Here is a 13,699-nt window from a genome sequence, read left to right on the forward strand (position 1 = left end):
ATTTGAATATAGTTATTACTTGCTACTGATCGTTCAAGCTGCTCAAATTCCTCCGGGGCAGGATATTGCAGTCTGCCTTTTGAATTAATGTTAAGATTAAGGTTTTATTCTTCAACATTAAGTTTTAAAGCTGGATTGGGTTTTGTGCGGTATTCATTTAGACAACGGGTAACTTAAGTTAATCCCTTCTTCTGACCTTGGATGCAGTGGCGCGTGAGCTTTTCATGCCACGTTCCGGTTGGATTACAGTTAAGATTAAGTTTTTATTCTTCCTCTTTAAGCTTTTAAGCTTAAATCTTACAGGTTAAGCAGACTAACCCCATTTAATTCTTACTAAATTACACTTCACATACTTAATAACTTATTCACGATACATATTTATATACTGTAATTATTTAAGGCTTATGGATATTCGTTATTTGTACTTCTGTTATATGTTACATGGATTATATTATTTCCCTGTTTATATTAATATTAAAACTTATATGGTTCACTCGTCAACAGCTATTAGTCATGCGTATTTACCAGTATATTTTGTAAATAAAAATTTGGTTTCTGTTGCTAGAAGTTTTATCATGGATTAAGTTTCCGCACCTTGTTCATGACATTAATTTATTTGTATGCTAATTCCAGCTATCTTCCCTCGTTCTGCGTCAACCTTCCCTCATTATGTGTCTATCTTTCTCCTTTCTGTGTTTTGCAATATACCTTAGTGCTCTTCATTAATCTTGGCAAGTGAGAAAGCCTTATGTATGTTATATTTATATGTCTTGAGAAGTACGTCGAGCAGTGCTGTTCAGCAGCCCGAGCGAGATTCGCCAGCACATTGTGGTCTAGTTTAACATCATTTAATTACTGAAATTAACTGTCATATTGGTATAAAAATGCTTTGGCTAACTCATTCTAACCCTTGCACAGAAGCCCTCCAGAATTTCTTTACTGAAGATCAGCATTGTTCCAAATGGATAACTAAATCAACAACAATAACGTATTGTTCTTGTAGTTCTTCGAAGGACTCGCCGATATACACAATTTTAAAAGATGATGTTCCTTGAAATTTTAATAAAAAATCGCTATAATACTGAGGTACTTAGATATTTTGTTCTGTAAAATTCTGAAACCTCTTTTGTTTGATGATGATACTTCCCTCATCCTGAAACGCTGTGGTACTCGTGGCTTTACAAGATTGTAAATACTATGCGATGCTACGTACTCTCCCGGCCTTCTACACATCTCCCCCCATGCTGGGTACTGAGATGGAGACTCAGTCACCAGAAGAACTGGCTACTTCCCACGGCAATATTCACATGGGCTCAGAAAGCAGCCAGTCAGTCGAGGAGGGTGAGTTTCAAGACGTTCTAACCAGGCAACAGAAGAAACGGATAAGACTGGATGCAAGGCGTAGTGTTGAGAGTAATGGTACACTTAACGGAAACGACAAGAGAATGAAGAACGACGCCGAGACTGATGTCGACGAACGGACGGAACGATATCAGGAAGGTGAGGGTCAGCGGAGATGGAGGCTTCTCTTCCCTGCCTCATGCACGCTGGCCTATCATCAGAAGCTGCTGTGGACAGTCAGACTTGGAAGAGAACACCGCAAGTTCGAGCCCCTGCTGAAGGAAGGTGTAAACAGACCTTACTTAACGGTAGGTTCTATGGAGGCAGTTGTGTATCTTAGCCAGCAAGGATATGATGGAATTGTTATGGAAATGCCAGAGGAGAATGAGAAGCTGACGAAGGTAATTATCTACAAATACCCTCAGATTCTAGACCCCGAATTCATCCTCGACGACCAACGATTTGTGTGGGCCAAGCGTCACCTTATTAAAGGTGAAGCTAAGAATCAGGTGGTGGCTCTAGTGAGAGGTGAAGTTCCCGAGAAAGTGTTCATCACCGGGGCTGGCTACAGGCATGTAGCAAAGTATGTGGAAGAACCCATAATATGCCTGAAATGCTGCAGATGTGGGCATAAATCCTGGAGCTGTCAACATGATCCACGATGTCGTTTCTGCGGAAAGTCTCACCTCTCTAATGTGTGTAGAAACAGACTTAATCTGGGTGAGAAAATAGTTCCCAGATGCTGCAACTGTGGAGGTGTTCACAATGCCAGCTCGGCTGTGTGTAGCAAGAGGCCGAGTATGGATGTTCCCCGGCCTGTGAATGTTACAGAGCAAGCAAGAGCTCTTACCCAGACACCGGGAGCACAGCAAAACAGTCTGCCCCAAACAGTGCCAGTGAACCGGACGAATGCGTGGGTAAAGGAGTCACCTTTACTTCGTCAGGCTCAAGCAACAAGCAGCCACGCCACCACTCAGGACTCCGGCAATGACGGCGTAACAGTAAGTGAAGTGGTTACTGGGGCTCAGAAAGAGGGCCATAATGGTATGGTCAAGGAGGTGTGGGCTGAAATAAGAAAAGTTGGTGAGTTGCTCCGAAATCTTGGGCAGAGAATCGAGTCCATCGAGGCGAAATTAAACGTTCAGGTGAAGGTTAAGGAAAATCACAAAACAGTGAAGGAAAGTCAGGATATAGTGGTTGAGGGCAATAATGAAATATTGAGTGATGAAATGAAGGAAAGTGAAGTGTGTGTGAATGATGATAGTCGTAGTGAAAGGAAGAACCCTACAATTACACATAAAATGAAGGAATCATTTGAGCCAATAATGGACGTCACAGGACTGAAAAAATCTCTTGAGAATCGCAATGTCGCTTTTACTGGTGAACTTGGGAAGAGGTGGGAGATGTTATACAAGTTATTGCTATCATTTAGTGAACTTATTGGGAATGACTTAGACAGTGAATTGTTTAATAATGGATCACCCTAGACTGAAAGTGTTGTCATGGAATGTTAATGGTTTAAGAAACAGGGTTACAGATGTTCATTGTTATGTGATGGGAAATGATATTGATGTTGTAGCTCTCCAGGAGACAGCGGATAGGAATGAAGGCTTATTGAAATTAAATGGCTATAAAGGGTTTCACCTCTTCGCCGCAAATAACATCAGAGGCACGTCGATTTATGTTAAGAACTCCATACCAGCAGAGTTAGTAGAACCGCCATCAAAAAATGCAAGGTACAGAGAGTGTCTGTGTTAAATTATCATTAAGGGAAGGGGAATTTATTGTAGTTAATTTGTATGTATCCAGGAACTGCTTCGACGCTAACTATCTACCTGACTGCATTTATACTAATCCTTCACTGGTCATTGGGGACCTTAATGCTCGGCACACAAGCCTTGGGACAGTGGGTAGTATTAATGCTAATGGGGTCAAGTGGTTACAGTTTCTACAAGATCATCCAGATACCTGTCTCTTGGGAAACAATGAACCAACTCACATCAGGGGAGGACGGCTTGACTATGCCTACATTTTAAACTTTCAGGGAATTATGGGAGAGGCCCGGGTTGTTTTGGAACTACTTAGTGAACACTTTGCCTTGAACGTTGAATTACCATTGGGGAAAAAACAAGTCCACTTTCCAAGGAAAAGGCTAAATATTAATAACATATGAAAAATTATTTTATTCAAAATATGGGAGATTGGTATCAACAATACACGCCGCTCTGCGTTGATAGTTTTTACGAGGACATGGTCGAGAACATAGAGAAATTAGTTACAGAGGGAAAATAACGGGGGCAGGGGAAGCAAGACGCACGGACCTAAGAAATTTAAATATTCCAATGATCAGCAAGTCAAGGGGTGGGAGAGAATGCTACGGAGTGCACATAAAGAATGGTTAAAAAATGGAAGGAGTGATGAAGAGAAAAATACAATGTTGGAAGTGGCTACGAAATGCAGTCAGGTGAGGAAGGAGGCGCGGGACAGATACTGGCAAGACTTTGCTCAGTCCATTGGTAATACTAAGAACCTTAAAGACATATGGAGAGCAGTAAATACAATCAGGGGTTGTAAGACCAAATTCATTACTCACTCAGATCCAGGGAAGGTTGCTAATGAGTTAGTAGATAAATGGGCAAGTGCTGCTGGTATGGAGTCCTTACCTGCAGACACGAGAGTCACCATTGAGTCATGGGAAAATATTAGAAATGGAGTAACTTTATGTCCCTTAAATACGAGATCTGTAACATGCACTGAGATAACTCACGATGAGCTACTGGATGCTATAAAAAGTGGCAGCTCTACTGCTCCGGGGAAAGATGGAGTAACGTATGGCATTCTTAATTATTTAGCCGGTATGAAACCTAGTCTAATATGAGTTATAGAGAGGAAAAGTTACCTAGAAAATGGAAAGAGGCTGTCATCATTCCTATCCCTAAGTCAAACGGAGGTTACAGACCTGTCTCCTTAATATCCTGCTTTTGTAAAATAATGGAAAGGATTTTGTTTAATAGGCTACTCTACCTTGTAGGTGATAACACGTCCAGTAATCTCTTTGGTTTTATCAAAGGCAACAGTACTGCGGATTGTCTCTTAAAGTGTTTGTCTAATGTGGATGACAATTGTAGAGTTTTGTTGATCTACAAGGAGCATTTGATAAAGCCAATGGGGAAGTAATCTTATTCGAATTAGCCAATCTGGGAATAACAGGGAGATTGCTACACTGGATAAGGGATAATCTACAAGGCAGAAAAGGTCAGGTGTATTACCAGGGATACATGTCTGAGGAACGGAGGTTTCAGTTAGGTACCCCACAAGGGGGAGTTTTAAGTCCCACCTTATTCAATGTATTAATGAACAGATTAGCATCAGAGATGTATCCTCCAGGGGTCACGACAATCATATATGCTGATGACATTCTGATACAAGGCACTTCTGGGAACAAAATTCAAACTGCTCTTAACATACTTGGTACAACCTGTCACTAGTTAGCCTTAGTTATAAATGCAGACAAAACCAAATATGAGTATAGGAAACGAAGAAATATAACACTTACTCTAAATGGTGTGGAACTGAGCCGTGTTCAGAAGTACAAGTATCTGGGCATGTATGTTGGATACACATGTGAGAGTAAGAATGCTGAAATAAATCATATCAGCACCTTATGTAAGCCCGTCTGCATCCTCTAGAAGCACTGGCTTTTTCTAGTAACGGTGTTGGGGTACCTATCTTGCGGATGTTATACATAAGCACTGTTCGGTCCCTGATAGACTACGCAGCACCCATATTGTCTTACACAGGCCAAGGCAGAATTCAAAAAATAGAGCTGATACAGAACGAGGCTATGAGGATTATTCTTGGATGTCAAAGAAATGCAATGACTGAAATAATGAGAATGGAATTAAATATACAGAGTGTGTGTGATAGAGTCCGTGACATTAACACTAGAGTATCTATTCGTTTCATGTGGAGAAAAGGAGGGGATAAGCTGTTTCAGAGCGTTCAGACCTGCCTGAGTGACGTACACACTTCCAGGAAACTGAGGGAGACACGCTACACGAGGGGATTAGCTCATGACCTCAGGGAATACGACGTACTTGACTGCTGTAAACCCTCTCGACAGTGTAATAGGTCTGCTCCCTGGAAAGTACAGAAAATAGACGTCGAAATTGTACCCCTCAAGGTGAAAAAGATTCATCATGAACCGGGACAATTACGGTGTTTGTATGGAAGCATGATATCTCTGTTACCAAGAGGCAACAGTTTACATGTATATTGCGACAGGTCGGTGGCGGAGGATGGCAGGGCAGGGAGTGGTGTCCTAATAAGAGAATATACTGAGTTTGGGACTGTGGACAGGATAATTGAACTCCGACTTAGTAATTATATATCATCCACACAAGCTGAACTGCAGGCCATTCTGGCGTGTTTGGAGGAAGTACGTCATGACGACAAAAATGTTTTTGTATTTGTCTATAGCCGAGGAGCACTTGATTCCTTAAACAGTCGAAACCCAGTCTTCATGTCCATAGTTGAGGATTGTAAGAAAAGGATAACTGAGATACAGCTGAAAGGTCATAGTGTGAAATTTATGTGGATTCCATCTCATGTTGGAATAGTGCTCAACGAGGTGGCGCAACACTTGGCGCAACACCATGCAACACTTGGCCAAACGTTCCACATCAAAACCACAAGTTGACATTGAATGTGAATTCACAATGAGACAAATAAGACGCAAAATTAGAAATATTCAGGCACAGGCAGGAGTGGAGAGGAGAGATATAATGTATGAGAGAAGTCAAACCATGCAACACTACATGTATGTGAGTCAAAACACCCATTTCACTTATGGTAAAAGGAGAAATGCTTGGAGTGACTCTGTGTACATGCGGCTTAGGCTTGGGTACAAATATTACTGGGAATATGGGATAGGTGTTCATGATAATGACACGAAGTGTAAACTATGTGGTATGTTAAGGTCTCACACCCTTGCCCATTATGTTCTTGATTGTCCGTTGATTAATGTATATAGAAACACTGAGATAAAGACTGTTCCTGAGCAAATAGCCTGGATGTGTCACAACGGAAAGGTTGATGATATTCTTGAGAGGTATAAGAATTTTGCACCAAGACTGTAATCTTTTGTTGAATTATCTGCATGTCTCTTGCAAATTGTCTATACAGTATACCTAGGTCATAAAAGTATTTGTGTGTACGTCTGATACCACACTACTTGTGAAGGAGGAAATGTATATGTATATCTCTCAGAATGTTTGGTAATATGTTTATTGTTTGTGATGTGTGTATATGTATGTATTAACACGATGTACTGAACGGGGTGAGAATAGCTTGAGCTACCTCATCCCTTTGTGTGTATTTTACATCAATAAACTTATTTCAACGTATTCTCCCAAACCCAATCATATCTTACCCTTACCATAACTTAATTAAAACTTTAATCACAATAGTTAAATAATTACGCTGCTTATTTCTCTCAGTTTGGGATGTGTACTTCTTGGATTTGTTATTACTGATTAACGATAAACCTTAAACATTGATGCCTTCCTTTTAGTCATTACTTCGTCGTCACACCTTAACCCTACCCTTCCGTAATTAAATCCTGTTTCATAAGAGTGCCTTCCTTTTAATTAATCGGTCACTGGGATTCCAGAACATATTTACAAACTGTTAATTATAAAGGCTAAGTTTATATTTATTAATTTTATACTTATATATATACAATAGGCAATGAGAATTACTATTACTGTCATTATAAAGTCTTAGTTATTTAATGACTTTTTATATTCATTAATCCGCTTACTGGTACCAGTTTGGGACGCTTTATTCTATCAATTATCTTTTTTTTTCTATCCACAGACTGTTGGGGATAGTTTGTATGGTATTCTTTTACAGCACATTTGGTTCAGTCATTTTTATACTCGGTCGCTGAGGTTCACGATACATAATTATATCCTGCTAATCATTTAAGGCTATCTATGTACATTTGTTATTTGTACATCTATATATATAATTATAGTTAACAGGGATTATTCTATCCCTGTCATTACTGAAGTACTTAGTTAATTTAAAGTCTTATAATATTATGATTAATTCACTTATCTGTAACAGCTTGGGGCGCCTTAATCTATTAATTATCCTTATTCTATCCACAGTGGTTAGGGCTAGTTGTACGGTGGTTAGTTGGTCGTTAAGGATTAAGCCACTCAAGGGGTGGCACGGGCATGCTTCGCCCGTAAAATTGTATGATATTATACAGTCATTTGATTCTGACTAACGACCAATTAAAAAAAAAAGAAAAAAAGAAGGTTGACAGGCCGCGTTGACGTAATACCACGCTTGATGCGGTGCCCCCTTTGCATTTTGGGGATGGGGGGTTTTCTCACATATTCATGCATTAATTACAGTATATTACACGTTCAGGTGAATTTAATTACGGTCTATAGTACATGTCTAACCCACGCTTGGAACATTAGAGGGACCCCACCCTCCACTACGTTTCGTGGTAATTGGTCCACAATTTAACAATCCTGTTATTGAACCAGTATTTACCCAAGCCTTTTCTAAATCCTACGCTGTACACGTTCAAGGGAATTTATTTACGTACTATAGTATGACGAAAAAATACCGAATTGCTTATTCTAACTGAGGCTCAAAATCAGTGCAAGATTAGCGGAAGAACAACACCCAGGCGTCTTGTTACTAACGCTTGATTAATAATCCCCAGTGTCCTATTCGCCTTATTACGAACATTCATGCATTGCTCCTTTGGTTTTAAAATCTTACTAATCGTAACTCCCAGTTCCCTTTCGCATTCCACTTCGCAATCCTGACACCATCCGTTTGTGACTTGTCACCCTTTTCATCATTACCTAGCCTCAAAACTTCACATTTATCAGCATTAAACTGCATCTGCCAAGCTTTTGCCATCTCAAAAACCTATTTAGCTCAACTTGAAATGATAGTGAATCTTCTACCATGTTAATTTCCCTACCGATTTTGTATCATCAGCAAAACTAGCAAATGTTGCTATTCCATCCTGAATCTAAATCATTTATATATATTATATTCGCCAGAGGTCACAGTACAGAGCCTGAGGCACTCCCCTAACAAAATTAACACACTCTGACTTAACCCCAGTTATATTAACTCTCTGTTCACTTTGGAATAGCCATGCCCTATTACAACTTCATAGGACCCACAATACCATGAGCTCTATATGTAATCAGTCGTGCATGTGGCACTGTATCAAAAGCTTTGCTAAAGTCAAGATATACATCATCACACTCCTTGCCGTTTCAACTGCTTCAACTATGCTGGATTAAAAAGATAGCAAATTTGTTATTTAAAATACTGTCTGAGGGACTTCCTTCCAGACACAGGTATTCACAGCAACCCTGCCCTCTGGTCTCTCCCCCGTGAGTACTATAATGTATTCATGGGCCTTTAATGCTTCCCTTTCAGCTTCAAAATTTTAATGGTGCCTTTTACTTCATTACCTTAATGTCGTGTTACAGGTCGGGTCTGGAGCGGCTCACCCTCCTCTTTTCCTTGGACTACATGCTGTTGACCATGGCCGTTACATTTTTCTTCCACGGACATGCTACATGGGGGGGCGTCTATGCCCCCTCTTTCATTCCCGGCAGGGTTTTTATTCATGTCTATAATGCTTTATATGATTAAAAGTGCAAGTATGTTGTCGATTCAGGTTTTTTACTTGCTCCACCATACCTGGTTTCACTTGCGCTACCGCAACCCCCCTCCACAGAATCATCGCGGAGGGGTCAACCCACACACCCCGGGACGAGGAGATCGGCGTGGAACGGCCTGCTCCCACCTGACTCAATCCGATTCAGCGGACCGCTGCCCATTCATCCTACGATTTTTTTCCCCTAGGATCCTGCTTAGGTACCCTGTCTAACATCGGGCTTACTATTAATATGCAATAATAGGCATTTACCCTCAGTTTGCGTTAGTCGCAGACTGCCTTACCCGCGGCGTCCTCGACGGGGGAATGTTATCCGTCTGTCATCACTTAAACTAACACTAGAGTGTTTTTTTTTTCCAAAATTCTGTTCAGATCATTCGGCTTGACCGCCTGGGCGTTGCAGTCTACGTCCCCGGTGCTGTCGGTTTAAAGTAGCCCACCCACTTCTTGCCTTCAACCATTTGGTCACCACTTGGTCCGGGAGACATCTCCCGTTACGCAGGGTGCAGTTGCACCTCCACAGATCTCCAGTATCATCTCTTGATACTGGTAATGGCTCAAAAGGGCCACCACTTACGGGCTATTCATGCCCGTGCCACCTTTTCGATGGTTTAATCGTCATCTTGGACACATTCATGGGAGACATCTCCCGTCACGCTGAGTGCACTTGCACCTCCACAAATCTCCAGTATCAGCTCTTGATACTGGTGATGGCTCGAAAGGGCCGCCACTTACGAGCTATTCATGCCCGTGCCATCTTTTGGGTGGCTTCATCTTCATCTTCTTCATCTGTTTAAAACACGGGAGACATCTCCCGTCACGCTGGGTGCAGTCGCACCTCCACAGATCTCCAGTATCATCTATTGATACTGGTGATGGCTCAAAAGGGCCACCACTTACCAATTCATGCCCGTGCCACCTATTGGGTGGCTTCATCTTCATCTTAACACATTCACAAGGGAGACATCTCCCATCATGCAGGGTGCATTCGCACCTCCACAGATCTCCAGTATCAGCTCTTGATACTGGTAATGGCTTAAAATGGCCACCACTTACGGGCTATTCATGCCCGTGCCACCTTTTGGGTGGCTTAATCTTCATCATCATCATCATCATCATCTTGCCTTCAGTTCCTGCCATTAAGAGTGAGCATGATAACACGCCCTTAGTTCTCCTAGAAAGCCGGCATCCACTGGACCTGTGGACTTGCCTATACTCTATCCGGTATTATTACTCAAGCCTTAATCATAATTGAAGTACACACTGCTTCACTTCCATGCGTTGTGTTCCAGACTAACCCGCCAGCAGTGGCCTTAAGGTGTAGGTCAGCTCCACAACTGTGATATTTACCATTTTGTGATTAACTGCAACATCAGTGCTTCATTTACTATACGTTATCTAATTTACCATCATTACTATTTAACATACTGTGCGTGATCCGTCAGGGTATATGGTCTGTACAATGTTGTTTTCAGCTTGTTGCAAGTAGCCCTGTTCGTTCGGTTTTTCGGAGCATTTAATTTCCCCCCCTGCTTTACCACACTATCCTACTTATGCCACATGTTCACCCCTGCCAACTCTTACTGCCATAATATTTCCAGAACGACTACAGACCATCGGGGAACACCTCATGGACGGGGAACATTGGATTGCGCCCGAAGAACACTCTCGACGGACTGCACGGATTGGCGCACGCAAGACCTACTCACCCGCCCTGGGGACAACCTCACTGGGCTAGTCTCTGCAAGGGCGGGATACAGCAATGACGACGCCACGAGGATGACTTGGCGTGGCGGTGCACAGCACGCGAGGCATGCATGAAGTAATACGCCCACTACACGCGGACACCAAGACGCCCACCTTGCATACCCATGCACCAGAACGGGCTTCATTGGTCACTTCCTGGATGCTGCTTACCTAGCAGCATTTACCAACCATGTACGCCCGACTCTGTACCTTTTTTCAGTTCTGGAAATCTTGACTGTTTTTTTTAACGGCAGAGGTAACGAGTGTACGGGCACGGATGTGGACGCAGACAAGAAAAAACTCCATGATACCCCGCGACGCAGAACTTGCGGCGACGCCCTTCCTGGTGGCACGGCCCCCTACGTCAGGCGAGAAGTCATCGCCCCTACATGCTGATGCTCCTTTCGCGGCCAGCGGGCACTCGCCCTTCGGGGGGGGGGGGGTGGGGAGGGTCCGGCCTGCTGGCCTTGCGGAGTTTGGGGTGCAGCGCCGGCCCCTAAGTGTTACGCTCTCCGTAGCTACTTACCCTGACTTGTACGAGTAATGTTAACCTTGCCCTTTATGTGTATTCTGCATTTACTGGTTAATTTACGAATTTACATTATGTATTGGAATGGGGCATTATTATCTGTCACGTGTTAGGACAATATATGCTACTCTAAATGCACTAATTCTCAAGGAAAAATATGTTAGACATTTGCCTTACTTTTACTCATAGATAATAACTATTCAGTGTTCTGCAGATCTAGATTTAGTTAGTTCCCGGCTATAGGCATATGTATTAATGATATTAAATTGCAGTTATAGTACTCAAAGTTATACATGTCCATGTTACGCATTTGTAAAATATACAAGTTATAGCCGCTTCATTAACAGGGTCTGCAGAAAATATTTCTTGTACTACTAATAAATAATTACGCCCCCATGCTGTTGGTGTCTTTGAACTCCATGATCAGAAAAAGGGTGAAGAAGCCTTCTTGAATCTCATCAACAGAGTATGGGTGACAAGAACCCGACCACTCTCTTGGAACAGTGCAATTATAGTTCCCATTCCAAAACCTAAAGGCCGAGAAAATCCAAGACCCATCTCATTAACAAGCTGTCTGGTCAAAACTGCAGAAAGAATGGCCCATAATCGAATTGAATGGAAAGCCAATCCACTACACCAAAATATGTTTGCTTACGAAAAGGTGTTGAAACCACAGAATGCCTTACCTCCCTCTTGGATAAAATCAATGACAAACCTGGAATCCTTATTTTTCTATACCTTGAAAAAGCCTTCGAGTTAGCCAGTGCTCCAGCTACACTGTGCTGCCTTGTGGATAAGGAAATCAAAAGACACGCCCTTGCTTTTGCTATAGGATGCCTGCTTAAACGAGAAGCTAAAGTCAAATTCCAAGGAAAAACATCGACCTCAAAGAGGCTGGAAAATGGAACTCCGCAGGGAGGAATACTAAGCCCCTTCCTCTTCAACTGTCTCATGGAACAATTCATGAAGCTCAAGCTACCAAAAGCCAAACTTCTTAACTATGCAGAAGACTTTGTGGTCTTCATCAATGGCAAATGTACAAGGAACCATGAACAAAAATGCCTAGATATTATCAGCAGGGAAGCGGAACGCATAGCAGTGAAAATAAACAACAATAAAATAAAAGCTATGGCCGTTAAAACGAGAACTCAAGACATCAGACTGGCAATACAAGGACAAGAAATTGAGTGGGTTACCTCTTTTCAATACCTAGGAGTCATAATAGACAACCAGTTGAAATTCACTCAAGAAATTGAATATCTTCGGCAACGCTGTAAAGCCAGAAACTCAGCTTTGCGCTCTCTGACCAGTCTTAGCGAGGGTGCATCTCTACCAGTACTCAAAATGTACTACGTTCAAGCAGTTAGGTCACTCATCGACTATGCTGCTCCTGCTCTTACATCCCTCAGTGTTAACCAGTGGTAGAAACTGGAAGTGTCTCAAAATGATGCTCTGAGAACAATGCTGAGAGCACCAATATGGACGCGTAGAGAGAGAACCTTAGAATGGAAACAAATTTACCAGCATTAGAAAACCAGATGAAACAAAAGATAGCCACCATAATAGGAAAACTTACTGGAACAACCGCCAGACTGTCAATCAAAGACAGCATACAGAGATCCTTTCAGAAAAACCTACAGTATAGAACATGCTCATGGATGGATAATGTGGTCAAGATTTTAGAAAAAATGGACCTGAAATGGACCATTAAAAACAAAGGGGAAGATAGACCATATCAACACTTTCGACAGCCTCCTCCATGGGAAGAATCGAATCTAAAGATAATCATTGAAAGATTACCAGTTAAAAAATCAGCATGTGACCCGTAGAGGCTCAAGGAAGTAATAGAACAACAAATGGAAACTATCTCTAGACCCACAACGACTCACATCTTCACAGACGGATCAGTTGATCAAGAAAAAGGTTCTGCTGGAGCAGCAGTTTACACTACCAACCATGAAGCTTACTGGAGCATGAATAGTGGGTGCTCAACATTGCAAACAGAATTATACGCCCTGAAGGAGGCAATAAACTATACAATTGAGAATAATTTACATGATGTCATCATTCATACAGACTCTAAATCTTCGTTCCAGGCATTGTTCTCCAGTCAGCACAGAGATAATATACAACTCCTCACAGAAATTCAACATATAGGAAAAGAAGCCCATAATCGAGGGCTGTCAATCACCTTAAATTGGATATCAAGTCACATTGGCATAGATGGTAATGAAAAGGCAGACTCACTAGCAAAAACTGCCACTGCTCTATCTGTTGTACAGGTTCAAATACTTACAAGTTTCTCACAGATAAAGGAGCAAATCAAGAAGAAAATATTCTCAACTATCAAAAGTCGC

The sequence above is a fragment of the Procambarus clarkii genome, chromosome 21 (genome assembly GCF_040958095.1).
Source record: "Procambarus clarkii isolate CNS0578487 chromosome 21, FALCON_Pclarkii_2.0, whole genome shotgun sequence".
In the NCBI taxonomy this organism is placed as follows: domain Eukaryota; kingdom Metazoa; phylum Arthropoda; class Malacostraca; order Decapoda; family Cambaridae; genus Procambarus; species Procambarus clarkii.